Here is a 17,967-nt window from a genome sequence, read left to right on the forward strand (position 1 = left end):
AATTGAAGAATATTGTAACAACTGCTCTATTCTGCAAACTGCTGGCTAATATAACCCAGGAGCTGATTTGAAGCCGAGCTCTCCGCTCCCATTTATCCCGGCAAGCACTTTATATAGGACCAGAAAGGTCTTCAGTTTGTTTTTCCGACATTGAGTGTATCTCTCTCGAGGAGGATTATTTCTACCCTTCTGGAGGCATTACGTTCAATCTCCCTCAGCTTACCCAGCCTCACCTCTTACATTGGGTTCATTATGGCTTGGGGAAATAGGAAGCCCCTTAGTGTAGATAGGAAATCACCCCCAGCTTCCACCAACCACTTTGAAATGACTTGGAAGGAGTAGGTGGAATCTCTGCCCTTTAAGGATGGATGATATGCATTTCCCTATTACACCGGGTCAAACCTATCTTCTGATGGTTCTGCCAGACTGTTTGAAACTGCTGAGGAGATTTGGCTGAACATTTATATATGTTTGAAGAATGCATACAAGAAGGTCCGGTTAATAGTATTATGCTTCGGTGTACCTACGATCCATGAAGAAAGCCTACAGTATCATAGAATTTACAGTGCTGAAGGAGGCCATTCGGCCCATCGAGTCTGCACCAGCCCTTGGAAAGAGCGCCCTACCTAAGCCCAGGCCTCCACCCTATCCCCACACCTCCACCCTATCCCCATAACCCCACCAAGCCTTTTATGGACACTAAGGGCAATTTAGCACAGTCAATCCACCTAACCTGCACATCTTTAGACTGTGGGAGGAAACCGGATCACCCGGAGGAAACCCACGCAAACTCGGGGAGAACGTGCAGAATCCGCACGGACAGTGACCCAAGCCGGGGATCGAACCTGGGACCCTGGAGCTGTGAAGCAACTGTGCTAACCACTATACTCACCCAACAGTTAGGATTAGAGACTGATGGGGAGGGGAGGGGGGAAGAGAGGAAAGGCCAATCATCTAATGCAGTTATGATTGATGCTGCTCAGGCACTTGGCATTCTTCGTTAGTCAGAGAATTTAGTACTTATGATACAGCAAGGACCAATAATGAGGTGCTAAGAGTAGGTAGTTTTCTGAATGATTTGTGGGTGTTCAACAGCTTTCAGATATAAACAATTAAAAAAAACAGTTTGGCGGAAATTCAAAAGTGCTGACGACAACTAAATGCTCACTGCTGACACTGTTCAGATGTCTTTGCATGTAATCTGCAGTCTTCAGTCACCAGTAGTGCTTATTATTTGATACAAATGTGCTTGGTTTATGCCTAATACTTTGCACTGCCACCAGCACAGACCCAGGATCAATCTGCAGCATGAAAGTACTATGAAACTATTCGCGTCCGTTCTCCGCTCAGCTATTACAATAGTACCCTTTAAGCTCCTGCATTTTGTAGTGTTATAATATCCTTCTTATCAATTTGGAAGACATCACTTCTTCTTCAGAAGACTGGCAAGTGACTACTACGTATCCTGGGATTTGTCAGTTACTCGGTAATATTTTGTGAAGTCTAAGCTATCCATTTATTGTATAAAGACAGGCTATATTTAAGCCATTACCAGTGTATATCCAGAGGGGCTGACACCCGGGGCGTCATTCTCCGACCCCCCGCCGGGTCGGAGAATGGCCGTTGGCCGCCGTGAATCCCGCCCCCGCCCCCGCCGAAGTCTCCGCTCCCGGAGATTGGGCGGGGGCGGGAATCCAGCCGCGCCGGTTGGCGGGACCCCCCGCTGGATTCTCCGGCCCGGATGGGCCGAAGTCCCGCCCAGAAACTGCCTGTCCCGCCGGCGTAAATCAAACCTGGTATTTACCGGCGGGACCAGGCGGCGTGGGCGGGCTCCGGGGTCCTGGGGGGGGGCGCGGGGCGATCTGACCCCGGGGGGTGCCCCCACGGTGGCCTGGCCCGCGATCGGGGCCCACCGATCCGCGGGCGGGCCTGTGCCGTGGGGGCACTCTTTCCCTTCCGCCTCCGCTACGGCCTCCACCATGGCGGAGGCGGAAGAGACTCTCCCCACTGCGCATGCGCGGGAAACTTTCGGCGGCCGCTGACGCTCCCGCGCATGCGCGGAGAAACTGACAGCGGCCGCTGACGCTCCCGCGCATGCGCCGCATTTCCGCGCCAGCTGGCGGGGCAACAAACGCCATTTCCGCCAGCTGGCGGGGCGGAAATCCCTCCGGCGTCGGCCTAGCCCCTCAATGTTGGGGCTAGGCCGCCAAAGATGCGGAGACTTCCGCACCTTTTTGCCGGCGCGATGCCCGTCTGATTTGCGCCAGCTTTGGCGCCAGTCGGCGGGCATCCCGCCGTTGGGGGAGAATTTCGCCCCCGATATCTGAATGTTAGAGTTGTGCATATTTGTCATACATCAGTACACCCATATCTAATGGTACAGTGAGTACTGGACAAATAGTAAAGTAGCATTGTTTTGTAGCTTCTTCAGGAGTCAGGAGAGTTGGGCTAGTAAGCAATCCAGATTATTTTGTGCAGTGTGATGTTAGTGCACAAATGATAATTCTTTCTTTTAGCCACTATTTTAAAGGCGCTAATTTGTATTTCATTGAAAATAAGTTATTAACTTTGTTTTTTTTTAACATTTTTATTAAGGTATTTGAAAATGTTATAATACCATGAACAACAACATCAACATGGTATAATAAAGATTTCCCTCCCATCCCAATCTTCACATATCCCAACCATAAAACAACAATCAGGCCCTCTCCCCCGCCCTTTGGAATTCTGCTTCTGCTGACATTTTAATTCTCCCCGAGAAAGTCGACGAACGGCTGCCACCTCCGGGTGAACCCGACCATTGACCCTCTTAAGGCGAACTTTATTTTCTCGAGACTGAGAAACCCAGCCATGTCACTAACCCAGGTCTCTGCACTCGGGGGCTTCGAGTCCCTCCACATTAACAAGGTCCGTCTCTGGGCTACCAAGGTGGCAAAGGCCAAGACGTCAGCCTCTTTCGCCCCCTGAACTCCTGGCTCTTCCGACACTCCAAAAATCGCTACCTCCAGACTCGGCATCACCCGTGTTTTTAGCACCGTGGACATTGCCTTAGCAAAACCCTGCCAAAACCCCCCTAAGCTTTAGGCATGCCCAAAACATGTGGACATGATTTGCTGGGCTTCCCGCGCACCTCGCACACCTATCCTCCACCTGAAAAACTTGCTCATCCAGGCCACTGTCATGTGTGCCCGGTGGACTACCTATAGAAGTCCTAAAACACCTCGTTCACCCCCACTGGGTCCAGGACAGTATTCCCGCCTCTATTCTTTACTTTACTAGCTCCCCGGCTGCCTCCCTTTTCCTGAGCTGGTGCGCGAACATTCTGCTTGCCTTTTTCCCGGACTCATAAATCACCCCCCTTGCATTCCTCAACTGTTCCACCGCTTTCCCTGTGGTCAACAGCCCAAACTCCGCCTGTAACCTCCGCCGCTCCCTCAGTATCCCCGTGTCCGGGGCCTCCGAATATCTACTGTGCACCTGGAGTATCTCCTCCATTAACCTATCCCTCTCAGCCCGTTCCGCCTTTTCTCTGTGGGCCGAGATTAATTCCCCTCTGACCACTGCCTTCAGAGCTTCCCAAACCGTTGTTGCGGAGACCTCCCTCATATCATTTGTTTCCAGGTAGTTCTGGATGGACTTGTTAACCCGCCCACAGATCACTTCGTCCACTAGCCAACCCAATCCAGTCTCCACAGCGGGCGTTGCCCTTTCTTCACACTAACCCGTAGATCCACCCAATGCGGGGCATGATCCGACACTGCGATTGCCGAGTACTCAGTATCCACCATCCGGTATTAGCGCCCTACTCAGAACAAAAAAGTCGATGCGAGAGCATTCCTTGTGGACATGTGAGAAAAAGGAAAACTCCTTTGCTCTTAGCCGTGCAAACCTCCATGGGTCTACGGCCCCCCCCCCCCCCCCCCCCCGTCTGTTCCATAAACCTCTTCAATTCCTTTGCCGCAGCCGGTCTTCTCCTTGTCCTGGATTTTGTCCGGTCCAATTCCGGATCAATGACTGTGTTAAAGTCTCCTCCCATGATCAGGTTATGTGACTCTAAGTCTGGGATCTTACCTAAAGCCCTCATAAATTCCACATCGTTCCAATTCGGAGCATATATGTTCACAAGTACCACCCGCACCCCCTCCAGCTTCCCACTCACCATTATGTACCTAACCCCCTTGTCTGACACGATTCTCCCTGCCTCGAATGCCACTTGTTTGTTGATCAAGATCGCTACCCCCCCTGGACTTTGAGTCCAACCCTGAGTGGAATACTTGGCTAACCCACCCCTTTCTCAATCTTGTCTGGTCTGTAACCTTTAGGTGTGTCTCTTGTAACATTGCCACGTCCGCCTTCAGCCCCCTCAAATGCACAAACATGCGAGCCCTCTTGACCGGCCCATTCAGCCCTCTGATGTTCCACGTAATCACCCTTTTTAGGCCAACCTCTAGCTCGCGCCCTCCGCCTCCTCGAGCCCCCCCTCGGGCATTCCTGACTTCCCATTTGTCCCCTAGTAACAGTTCCTCCCCTGTCAGCAAAGCAGCTCCCCCCCTCCCTCCCCCCCCCTCCCCAGCAACAACACTAGAAACCCAACTCCCCAAGTCAAGCTCCAGCTTAACACCTGCTCACCCCCCACTGCGCTTCCGAGTGTCAGCTGACCAATGCTGACTTGATAGCACCCGCTCCTGGCACCAAGCAGTCTGTCTCCCCATTGTTCTCTCCCCTCGACCCCCACTTGGACAAACATATTAAAAGCATCACATTCCCCACTAAACAAACATCAGAAAAAAACAGTGAAGCAACATCCTCTTTTGGATAAAAACACCCAAAAAACAGAACCAACCCCAAAGCCCACCCCCCTCTAACCAGCTCACTGCAAGACAAAGTTACCTTGAGCCATCCAAACAGCCCCTTATTACACATAGCACTACTTATACTCATACAACCCAGCAAAACAAATCGCCACCACAGTACATCTCCAAGGCTTCAGTGTCTTTTAATTTGCCTCCAGCCTCTTTTCTTTCATAAAAGTCCATACTTCGTCTGGTGTCTCAAAGTAGAAGTCCTGTTTCTCATGTGTGACTAACAGACGGGCTGGGTTCAGCATTTAAAACTTCACCCCCTTCTTAAAGAGGGCCGTTTTTGCCTGATTGAACCCAGCTCGCCTCTTGGCCAGATCCGCGCCCAGGTCCTGATAAATGCGCAGCTCACAATTCTCCCACTTGCTACTCCATTCCTTCTTGGCCCACCGCAGAATGTGTTCCTTGTCCAGGAATCGGTGAAAGCGTACCACCATCGCCCTTGGCGGCTCGTTCGCTCGGGGGTTCTTCGCGAGGGCTCTGTGCGCTCTATCCACTTCCAAGGGCCGAGGGAACGCATCAGCCCGCATCAACTTCTCCAACATGTCCGTCACATAAGATCTCGCACCCGATCCCTCACTGCCTTCAGGGAGGCCGACAATTCTAAGATTCTGCCTCCTGGACCGGTCCTCCAGCTTCTCCTGCATTCTTTTCTGGCGGTCGTTCATCATCTCCACCTTGGTCTCCAGGACGGCTATGTACTCATCGTGCTCGGTCATCTTCTTCTCCACCTCCTGGATAGCTCTCCCGTGGGTCTCTTGATTCTGCACAACTTGATCAATCGAAGCCTTAATCGGGTCCAGCGTGTCCTTCTTCAGCTTGGTGAAGCAATCTTCAAAAAACTCCACCAGCTGCCCCGTCGACCACTGTTCTGTCTCCCCGCGGCCCTTGATCTCCGCCATGCTTTCCTGCATTGCCAGTTCTGCTCGCGTCTTCCTTATAGGACTTTGGCTTCTCACACGGCCACTTCTGGTCCAATTTTCCATACGCCGGAGGGGGATTTCTCCTCAAAGAACAAAGAACAAAGAAATGTACAGCACAGGAACAGGCCCTTCGGCTCTCCAAGCCCGTGCCGACCATGCTGCCCGACTAAACTACAATCTTCTACACTTCCTGGGTCCGTATCCTTCTATTCCCATCCTATTCATGTATTTGTCAAGATGCCCCTTAAATGTCACTATCGTCCCTGCTTCCACCACCTCCTCCGGTAGCGAGTTCCAGGCACCCACTACCCTCTGCGTAAAAAACTTGCCTCGTACATCTACTCTAAACCTTGCCCCTCTCACCTTAAACCTATGCCCCCTGGTAATTGACCCCTCTACCCTGGGGAAAAGCCTCTGACTATCCACTCTGTCTATGCCCCTCATAATTTTGTCGACCTCTATCAGGTCGCCCCTCAACCTCTTTTGTTCCAGTGAGAACAAACCGAGTTTATTCAACCGCTCCTCATAGCTAATGCCCTCCATACCAGGCAACATTCTGGTAAATCTCTTCTGCACCCTCTCTAAAGCCTCCACATCCTTCTGGTAGTGTGGCGACCAGAATTGAACACTATACTCCAAGTGTGGCCTAACTAAGGTTCTATACAGCTGCAACATGACTTGCCAATTCTTATACTCAATGCCCCGGCCAATGAAGGCAAGCATGCCGTATGCCTTCTTGACTACCTTCTCCACCTGTGTTGCCCCTTTCAATGACCTGTGGACCTGTACTCCTAGATCTCTTTGACTTTCAATACTCTTGAGGGTTCTACCATTCACTGTATATTCCCTACCTGCATTAGACCTTCCAAACTTACTAATCAGACCAGTTACATTTTCCTCCAAATCCAAATCCTCACTGCCTCTCTTCACCGATTTATCTTACAAAATCCGGAAGAAACCGGCGAAAAAGGTCGAAAAGTCCATCACAGGTGGGAGCTATCAAATGTGCGACCTACTCTTCAATGGCCGCCACCGGAAGTCCGTTATTAACTTTGTTGAAATAATGTACTAAACTAATTTCATTGCTCAGTTTTACATCACTGACTTCAATATATTACGATTCACAGTTAATAGCAACAGGTTTCAATTGAAACATGAGCAGAAAACATGTGAAAATTTACAGTGTAAAAATTCAGTTACTGAATAAGATATGAACCACTTGTAAATGTTATGCATATCATAAGGAATATCAGTATGTCTGATTGGTAAATGCTGAGAATAAAGAGATAAGTCAACGAACATTCGACATTTACATTTTCAAAATACTGTAACTCTTCATTGTGATTTGCTTCATTGTATTGACCATCAGGAGAACAAAATAGTTTGCTGAACATAGTTTCTTTTTTAAGGGTGGATTTGTGTTGAGGAATTAAGTTCAATGGAAAATATTAAATTGAGATAGTTCAAACATGAGGGCTGTATGAGGTAGGAAATTATATTCTTTCTGTGCTTTCTAATAGGATCAAATAGACATTAAAGTCACAAAATGAAGGTCAGGGCCAACCACCTTCACTCATTGAAACCTTTCCAGATATTTTCAAAACCAAATCCCTGTGTATCTGCCCTCTCGTAGACATGTACAGGGTACGGTGTCGGGACGAGGCCTTTAGCGAGATTCGCGACGCTCAAAATGTCTCGCAAGATTCAAAGGAAGATTCAAGCGGACCAGTCATAATGGAATCTGGAGGGAGGTCTCCCAGGCTATTGGAGACCTCCGGGTGGTCAGGCATTGGGCAGGGCATCCTGGCACTCCTGCTGGCATCTGGGCACCTAGGCACTGGCACTCTAGCAGTGGCCTCCCAACTTATCAGTGCTGAGGCATGCCAGTCTGGCACCTCAGCACTGATAAGTTGGGGGGCACTGCCGGGCTGGCAGTGCCAAGGTGCCCTGGTGCCAGGTTACCTGTGCCAGTGATCGAGCCCAGGGGTGCCTTGTCCATAAGAGGTGGGGTGAAAGGAGACTTAAGGACCCCGGAAGAAGTAAGTTGGGGGAAGTGGGGGGATCTGGAGGCTGCGGTTGGGTCGCTGAGGGGGGTAGGTGGGGGGGAATTGATCAGGGATACCTTTAAAAATGGCACCCTGATCCATTAGTAGTCTTCCTGCACTGGCGAGGTGAGCTCAGCAGTGCAGGAAATTACTCGGATGCGGGGACTTACTCGCAGAGGCCATAAAAACCTAGCAAAGTGCCATTGAATAGCACTGCAGCTGCCGAGGAACATTCCTCTAAACGTGCCCAAAACCAGACATAGAATCTTTTGGTTGAATGCGCCCATATTCTTGCAGGTTCGTTCATTAAAAAAAAACGCATTTTATTCAAACTTGTATCAAAGTAGGTTACAGCAAATAAATAAACACCCCGGGAAACATTTTTCCCAACAACCAACTAGACAGTTTTACAGATTTTCCTCCTCTTTCACCGCCCCCCCCCATCACACCCCCCCCCCCCCCCCCACCCCCCGGCGACGAACAGCTCCTCAAACACGGTCACAAACATCCCCCACCTTTTCTCAAACTCCCCGGCTGAGCCCCTTCACTCATACCTTATCTTCTCTAACCGCTGGAAGTCATACAGGTCACCCAACCATGCTGCTACCCCCGGTGGCGATGCCAACCGCCACTCCAGCAAAATTTGTTGCCGTGCAATCAGAGAGGCGAAGGCCAAGACATCGGCCTTCCTCCTCTCCATGAGCTCCAGCTTCTCTGAAACCCCAAATATCGCCACCAAAGGGTCCGGGTCCACCACCTCCTCCACTATCCTGGCTAAGACCGCAAACACACCCGCCCAGAATCTTCCCAATTTTTCACAACCCCAAAACATGTGCGCATGATTTGCTGGCCCCCGCCCACACCTTTCACAATCATCTACTACCCCCTGAAAGAACCCACTCATTCTCGCCCGAGTCATATGCACACTGTGCACCACCTTGAACTGTATCAGGCTCATCCTTGCACAAGAGGTCCCATTTACCCTTCGCAGTGCCTCACTCCATACTCCCCAATTGATCTCCATTCCCAACTCGCTTCCCATTTCACCTTGATCTTCACCACCCGCTCGCCCCCCTGCTCCCCCAGCCACTTATATATATCCCCAATTCTTCCCTCCCCTTCCACATCCGGAAGCAGCAGTCGCTCCAGCAGGGTGTATCCGGGCAATCTAGGGAACCCCTTCCAGACCTTTCGTGCAAAGTCCCTAACTTGTATATACCTGAACTCACGACCCCTCGGCAGCTCTACCCTCTCGCTTAGCTCCTCCAGACTGGGGAACACTTCCTCCAAATACAAATCCCTCACCTTGACCAGCTCCACTTCCCTCAACCTCTTGCATACGCTATCCATCCCCCCGGCTCAAACCCATGATTCTCGCACAGCGGCGTTAGCACCGACATCCCTTCCACCTTAAAATGCCTCCTCAGCTGATTCCATATCTTCACCGTGGACTGCACCACTGGGCTCCCTGAATACTTACTCGGAGCCATTGGCAATGCTGCCGTCACCATAGCCCTCAAACTAGACCCCTTACAAGATTCCTCCTCCATCCTAACCCACTCTACCCCTTCTCCTTCCCACCACTGCCGCACCTTGTCCACATTCGCCGCGCAATAATAATGAAGCAAGTTTGGCAACGCCTACCCCCCCTGCCTCTGTAGCAGGGTCCTCCCCACCCTCAGAGATGACACATGTCCACTTTCTGAAAAAAGGCCTTTGGTATGAAGATCGGGAGAGCCTGAAAGATAAACAAGAACCTCGGCAAAATATTCATTTTCACTACTTGGACCCTCCCCGCCAATGTTAAGTGCAGTGTATCCCACCTCTTAAGATCCTCCCTGGCCTCCTCCACCAGTTTCGTTAAGTTCCACTTGTGGAGCACCGTCCATTCCCTCGCTACCTGAATCCCCAAGTACTTAAACCTATCCCTCACTACCGTAAATGGCATCCCCCCTAAATTAGCCCGCTGTGCCAGCTCATTCACCGGGAATACCTCGCTTTTCCCTTCATTCACCTTGTATCCCGAGAATCCTCCAAACCTCCCCAACAGGCCCATAACCCTTCCCATACTCTCCAACGGATCCAAAACTTACAGCAAGAGGTCATCGGCATAGAGCGACACCCGATGCTCCCTCTGTCCCCTCATTATCCCCTGCCACTCTGCTGACCTCCTGAGAGCCATCGCCAATGGCTCTATGGCCAGCGCAAACAGCAGCGGTGACAGTGGGCACCCCGCCTCGTACTCCTGCGTAAGTCAAAAGCTTTGTGAGCTCATATCATTCGTCCTCACCCTCGCTCTTGGCGCCACATACAGCAAGCGCACCCATGCCACAAATCTCGGCCCAAACTCAAACCTTCCCAAAACTTCGAACAAGTACCGCCACTCCACCCGTCAAATGCCTTCTCCGTGTCCATGGACACCACCACCTCCGGTACCAGAGCCCTCGATGGATTCATCACCACATTCAACAGCTGTCTTATATTACTCGCGAGCTGCCTGCCCTTCACGAAGCTTGTTTGATCTTCTGCAACCATCCCAGGGACACAATCCTCCATCCTCCCCACCAACAACTTAGCCAATACTTTCACATCCATGTTCAATAGTGATATGGGTCTATACGACCGTATAGCACATTGCACCGTATCCTTCCCTTTTTTGGGGATTAGTGTGATTACTGCCGGCGTCGTCGTCTCCGGCAACTCCCCCTTCTCCAGTGCTTCATTAAACGCCCACGACAGATGCGGTGCCAAGCCCGCTGCAAATTCCTTATAAAATTTTGCCAGGTACCCGTCCGGCCCAGGGGCCTTCCCCGACTTCATACCCTTGTGATGCACGATCAATTAAACTCAAAGACGAGGTTGTAACATAACTGATGGTTTTAATCGACTAGAACTGTTCCCCAGCAGTTTCGGTGCAGAAAGTGAGGGCTGCTGGGACGGCACCGGTTCTTATACCCAGTCCGTCAAGGCGGAGCTACGTACCAACAGCCAATGGTAAACTCCTAGGTTTAACCAATGGTTTTCAGCCTCTTGTGTACTGTACTACCTGATAATACCACACCATGATACTATCCAGCACCTCCCTCAGCCCCAGGGGCTCCTCCAACGCCTGCCTCTTTGTTCCTCCACCTGGGGAAATTCCAGCTTGTCCAGAAACCCCCCCATGTCCCCCTCCTCTCCTCCTGGGTCTGCCTCGTAAAGTCCCTGGTAATACTCTCTAAATGCCTCATTTATCTTCCCTGGCTCTGACACCACATCCCCAGCCCCAATCCGGATCTTCAATATTTCCCTGGACGCCGCCTGCCTCTGCAGCTGGTGCGCCAGCATGCGGCTCGCCTTCTCCCCATACTCGTATTGTACCCCTCTTGCCCTACGCAGTTGCCCTACCGCCCTCCCTGTTGTCAGCCTGTCAAATTGCCCCTGCAACTTTTTCCTCCTCGCCAACCCCTCCACGGTGGGCACCCTGGAATATTCCCTGTCCACCTCCACTATCACGCTCACTAGACGGTCATGTTCCGCCCTCCTTTCCTTATTCGCACGAACCGTAAATGAGATAATTTCTCCCCGGACCACTGCCTTCAGTGCTTCCCAAAAAATGCCCGCCGACACCTCCCCATTCTGATTGAACTCCCCATATTCCCTAATCGCCAACCTCTCCTTATCACAAAATCCTCCAACTGCCAACAACCCCGAGTCAAACCTCCACCCCGGCCTCTGCTCTCGTCCCGTACTGAACCGAATATCCAGCCAGTGAGGTGCATGGTCTGAGATAACTATCCCCGCATACTCTGCTCCCTCCACCCCAACCAAAATCTCCCGACTCACTACAAAGTAATCAATCCTCCAATACACCTTATAGATGTGTGAAAAGAAGGAATACTCCCTTCCCCCTGGGTTCTGAAAGCACCATGGATCCACCATACCCATCCTCTCTGTAAACCCCAAAAGCTCCCTTGCCATTCGCATCCTACCCATCGACCTGGGACTCGATCTATCCACCCTCAGCTCCAGGACACAGTTAAAATCTCCTCCCATGATCAACTGGTACGTGGCCAAATCCGGGATTGCTGCCAGCAACCCCCTCATAAAACCCACATCATCCCAATTTGGGACATACACATTTACCAACACTCCCGGTGCCCTTTCCAATACCCCACTCACAATCACATATCTCCCACCTGGATCCCTCACCTCCTTCACACTCACGAATCCCATTTTTTTGCTCATTAAAATCGCCACACCCTTCGATTTCGAATCAAACCCCGAGTGAAAAACCTGCCCAACCCACCCCTTCCTTAACCTCACCTGGTCTTTCACACGGAGATGTGTCTCCTGCAAAAAGACCACCCCCGCTTTCAAGCTCCTGAGGTGCACGAATACCCGCGACCTTTTAACCGGCCCATTCAATCCCCGGACGTTCCACATTGCCACCCTTCCCGGAGGCTTGCACCTCCAATCCCCTCTACCGTCCGTCATCTTCCCCACTTAACTCCTGTCTCTTTAATTCCACTCTGTATCTAGCCCATCCCAGATGGCCCCTTTCTGCACCCTTGACCATGTCATCTCTCAACCCCTGCCGCATCGCAACCCCCCCCCCCACACTTTTCCCCTTCCCCTTCTCCCCCCCCCCCCCCCACTTCCCCTTTCCCCCCGCATCCCGGCCACCCCTCTTGGCGTTCTCCCCCACCTCACTTCCATTCACCAGCATAACCTGCTAGCGCGGCTGCCCCGGCCCAAAGGCAGATCCTAATGACCTCCCCCTCCCTCTCTCCCCCACTCCTCAGCTCAAAGAAGAAGGCCTCCTGCTGGCCTTACCCTCCCCCACCCAAACAAGGACTTCTCCTGAATTCCAAAAGCAAACAAACAGATGTTAAACACCAACAGAACCATAAAACAAGAGGGGGGATGGGAACATCCATCCCCACATAAACTTTTCACCCCTACAACTCCTTACAATCTCAACATTGATCAGAACCCCCCCCCAATACAAAAAAAGGCAAAAATCCCCCAATACCTACACCCACTTCAAACATGCTCCCGACCATTACATAGTGCCAGCACCCCGGTTCCCAAGCATTGTCCACTCAGCTCTCCCCCAGTTTATGCTCCTTAATGAAGTCTTCGGCTGCTTCTGGGGTCTCAAAATAATACTCCCGGCCTCCGAACGTCACCCATAATTTCGCCAGGGAGAGCACCCCAAACCTGATCTGCCGCCGGTATAGCACTGCCTTGGCCTTGTTGAAACCTGCCCGCCTTTTTGCCAACTCGGCTCCGATGTCCTGATAAATCCGAATGTTATTTCCTTCCCAGTCGCAGCTACGCTTCTCCCTGGCCCACCGTAGGATTTTCTCTTTCTCCACAAATTTATGGAGTCTCACGATCACCGCCCGCGGCGGCTCCCCAGCTCTAGGCTTTTGCCTCAGAGACCTATGCGCTCGGTCCACTTCAGGTGCCTTATCTAGCACCCCTTCTGCCACCAGCCCTGTCAGCATCCTCGAGACGTATCTCGTGGCACTCACACCTTCCACTCCTTCATGGCAGGCCCACTAGTCACAGGTTCTGTCTTCTCGAGGTATTCTCCTGCTCCTCAACCTTTGCCCTCAGCGTTTTACAAAGGTCTCCTAGGAGCCCCACCTCCGCCTCCAGAGCCACCACACGATCGCTGTGGTCCGGGATCACTCCTTCAATCTCCCGAATCTGTGACCCCTGCACCTCCAAACACCTCTCTATCTGCTCCAAAGTACTCTTCAGGGGTGCCACAGCTTCTGCAATGGCCTTTGCATGATGCTCACGCATTTCTTTCCTCTGTTTATGGAATTCCTCCTTGATAAAAGTCATCAGTTCCTGTATCTGGGGCCTTCCAGCTTGCCCCTCCCCCGCCTGCATGCTGGAAGAGGCTGTTGCTGCAGCACCACTGTTTCAACTTTCCAGCCACATTTCTCACTGTTTTCTGCCGGGTCTGGCGATCAGGACACATACCATTCCAGGGGTAAACTACTCCTCTAACATACACCTACGCCTTTTCATCAAAATTCCACCTGGATCTGTGTGAGAAGAGCCCTTTTCTGTGACTTTAAGCATGAACAGCCCTGTATGTGACCACTCACTCCATGGTCACAACCGGAAGACTGCAAGTTTGATCATATTGCTCTGCAGGTCAATGCTTGGAAATATACTGATGGAATATCAGTTTTGGAGTGTAGAAATGAACAATGCAAACTAATCTTTTGTTCAGCATCTATAGGCGTGAGTCAGCAGACCAAAGTTAAAGTCCGGTTTTGGGGATGTTTGGCAGGATGTTGCGTGATGGCCGCGTTGGTGGGATCGTGGCTCGTATTCAATGGAACATCGTGCTAAAAAAGAGTCCCCATGAGATTCTCAACATTACTGGCTTGCTGGCTGTCTGATTCTCCTGACTCGCGCCTCAGCTGCTTGCCGCTAACAAGGCGAGCTGCTTTTAAAAGCTCCCTCACCATTCACACCCAGTCATCACGCAAGCATGGCAGACCTACTCATCACTTGGGGATGGCGACCCCACAAGGCTTCTCGACACTGTGGATGAGAGGCGGGCCACCCTGTTCCCCCGAGGGTCAGCAATGCCGCCTGGGAGGCAGTGACAGTGGCGATCAGTAGGGGCAGCATGACCAGGAGGGCCGGCGTCTAATGTGGGAAAAAGATCAACGACCTCCAATGAATTGCAAGGGTAAGTTACCACCTTTTTCCTGGCATCAATTCCGCCAGCCACCCCGCAAATTCCCAACCTCTCCCGCCACCAATCGTCTGGCTGACACCTCACGCCCTCCTCACATCCAATCTTCATGCTTGTTCCTCAGCACCCCGTGGAACCCACCAGCACATTCCCTTCATATCCAGGGGCAGTGCCCACACATGCCACCTGCTGCAAATCCCCCCCTGACCATCAAGCATGCAGCTCAATATGCTCTCTCTTTGTCCCCTAAGGGGAAGGTAGCCCATGATAAACGGGAAAGGGCCAAGGCGGGGGTGGAATCCCAGAGATACGAGTCCTCATCCCCGACGAGGAATGGGCCCTGGAAATCACGGGGTCATCCAAGGAGACACCAGTCACTGACAGTGAGGTTGGTCTGCGCCACAGAGGTGAGGATCCAATGCCCCATCACCCAGAAGATCTGTCTCAAGTGAGTTATTCATGTTAGACAAAATAATTCTTCCCTCTCACTGACCACGTATCCATAGTCTTGCAGGATCTACATCTGATGAGGCTGGGCCATCTGGAGTTGTCCCCCTTCCTGCTACTAAAGAGAACACCTCAGAGGAGAGCTCCGAGGAGACCACCATCAAGGCATCACAACGACCACCTCCCCTTTCCACCAGCCCAGCGACACACACCTCAGTGGACGGCATTAGTGGACAGGCTTCTGGGGCACAAACTGATGAGCACCACACAGTTGCTGATACACATCAGGTGAAGGCAGGAACATCCAAGGCCGCGAGCAGTCGAAGGTCTGCTGGATCCCAGGACACAACTGAGTCCAGTCAGATGCCGAGCCTCAGGACAAGGTTCTCCCGAGGTCATGCAGGTGATATGTCAGAGCCGTGAGATTCAGGCGGGGGCGCCAGTGACATTCCAGCCACTGAAAGACTGATTGGAGGAGTCCCATCGGCTTCAGGCGCAGGTGGTTGTGCCAACAATACGAGGCACCGAGGTCAACACTGCTAGGGAGGCGGCCGCAGTGAAGCACATCGTCTGTGCCTTGACGGTGGTGTCCGAGACATGGCTCAGTCTGTGATGACCATGGCTGAGGGTCTCAACATCATTTCCCAGTCACTGAGGGACTGTCCCAGACACAGATGCACATTGCCGAGTCACTGCAGAGATTGGCTCAGTCACTGAGGACCATCACTGAGGACATCAACACCATAGTGCAGACAAAGGGGAGGCTCTGGGACTGGCAGCACCAGATAACCCAGTGGCCTTTGGAGCTCACTCCAGCTGCCCCTCTATCCCATGGAATCCCTTGGGGCCCTATGGGCACCATCTGGGAGGAGGAAGCGCTGAAGGCCAACCCGGGGCCTGCCAGCAAGGAGACGACGGCGGTCTCCAGTTTTTGTGAACCCCCCCTCCTGACACCGGCGCATCTCAAGGACAGTGGGCGTAAGAGGGTGGCATGGTATCGACTGACACCAGTACGTCGGCCAGCACCCTCCTGCTCCAGGCCCTCCTGAGAATGTCCAAGGCATCAAAGGCCACAGGGTGCAGAAAGCAGCAGGCTGCCTCCACCTCAGATGCGCATCCTGGGGATACAGTTAGAGATAGCAGTAGACCACAGAAAATCAAGAAGTTTGAGGAGCACTGAGTGGGTACTGGTGAGGTCACTATCTGTAGCTGGGGGGAATGGAAATCTGTCACAGTAAAATGTTCACTAATAAAACATGTTACACCTCATATATGTGAAGCCTCTGTCACGTTAATCTTCACAGTGGGCCTGCCTACTCCCTATCCCCTCTTTCCCTCTGCTCCTCCCACCCCTGCCTTCCGGGGCACAGTGGGCCAAGATCAGAAGCCCCCGATGCAGATTCCGTCATGAGGATGGGTGTGAGAATGCTGTCAGCAGTAAGACAGGAGTCAGACTTTCGCAGAAACTGTGGTGCACCAGGGCTTTTGTCACCCCATCACTCTCCTGCCTTGTAGAGTGACCTGTTGACAGTACCAACACAGGCCCATCATCCTGAATTGATGTTACGCTGACCCTTGGAGGGGGGAACAGGGTGGTCGGGGAGGGGCCAGTGTTTAAAAAAAACAAACAATTAGAGTACCCAATTAAATTTTTCCAATTAAGGCGCAATTTAGCATGGCCAATCCATCTACCCTACACATCTTTTGGGTTGTGGGGGTGAAACCCATGCAAACACGGGGAAACGGCAAACTCCACACAGACAGTGACCCAGAGCGGGATCGAACCTTGGACCTCGGCGCCATGAGGCAGCAGGGCTAACCCACTGCACCACCGTGCTGCCCTAGGGAGGGGGCAGTGTTAAGCGTGCGGAGGATGGGAGGAGTGAGGGGGAGGTGGGAAGGTGGGGGAAGGAAATGGGGGGGTTGCGGGGTGTTGAGCTGATGGACACTGCCTCATTCTAGGAGAGTCTGGAGACGATGAGGGCCTCATTGATCCACCTGGCATGTGGACCCTTGTCACAGCCTGTCCTCCATCTTCCAGCTACTCCTCGGGTTCATCTTCCAGCCCCTCCTGGTCCGCCTCCTCCTGAGGCTGCATGTCCTTCCTCCTCCTCCTCCTCCTCTAGCATGCCACCTCACTGCTGTGCAAGATTATGGAGGACACAGCATACCACCACAAAGCTGGAGACCCTCTGGGGAGTGCACTGTAGGGCAGCGCCATAGCAGTCAAGGCATTGACAACCTTTTCAGCAACCCAATACACCATTCAATGCCAGCATGGGTGGCAACATGGGCCTCATTGTATAGGGTCTCCACCTCGGTCTCAGGCCTCCGCACCAGAGTCATTAGCCATGTCTTCAGCAGATAATCCTTGTCCCCCATGAGCCAACATGTCATCCTGGGGTGGTCCTCGAAGTTACTGGGGATCTCCAAGTGCCCCAGGATGTAGCTGTCATACACATTCCCTGGTTAGTGGGCACATATGTTCATGATCCTGAGGTGGTGGTCGCAAATGATCTGAACATTCAGGGAGTGGAATATAGGACACTTCCTGATGTCCCAGTGGTCATGCTTGCATGCCATTGATGACCCCTCTGGACCCGAGGTATCCTGGCGATGACAGAAAATCCTGCAGCCCAGGCGTCTTGGTGTGCCTGGTCCAGGTCGAAGGAGATACGATCGGATTCTCGGGAATACAGAGAATCCGTCACCTCCGGATGCACCTGTGGGTGGAAGATTGTGATATATAACTCTGAAGCGCGCTTGAGCACTGGGATGACCCAGTGGCATAGAGGTTGAGCGCTGCAGTGACCTTCACGGCCAGCGGGAGCAGGTAGCCTCCTCCACCATGGGTGCCATGAACACAAGGGCATGGCACAGGTGTCGTACAGTCTCTCTGATGAGATGCAGCTTTCTGGGCATATGGTGTCCATCAGATTATGGAATGACTAACGACACCTGTACACCTTGCACCTTTGCTGGCC

The 17,967-nt window shown here is 52.2% G+C and overlaps 1 protein-coding gene across 2 annotated transcripts in view; it reads right to left on the minus strand.

Annotated features, from left to right (window-relative positions):
- LOC140428417 (potassium voltage-gated channel subfamily B member 1-like) overlaps positions 1-17,967 on the minus strand; it is a 514,844-nt gene that overhangs the window by 315,657 nt on the left and 181,220 nt on the right. The window lies entirely within an intron of this gene.

This window comes from Scyliorhinus torazame, chromosome 8, assembly GCF_047496885.1.
Source record: "Scyliorhinus torazame isolate Kashiwa2021f chromosome 8, sScyTor2.1, whole genome shotgun sequence".
NCBI classification, from domain to species: domain Eukaryota; kingdom Metazoa; phylum Chordata; class Chondrichthyes; order Carcharhiniformes; family Scyliorhinidae; genus Scyliorhinus; species Scyliorhinus torazame.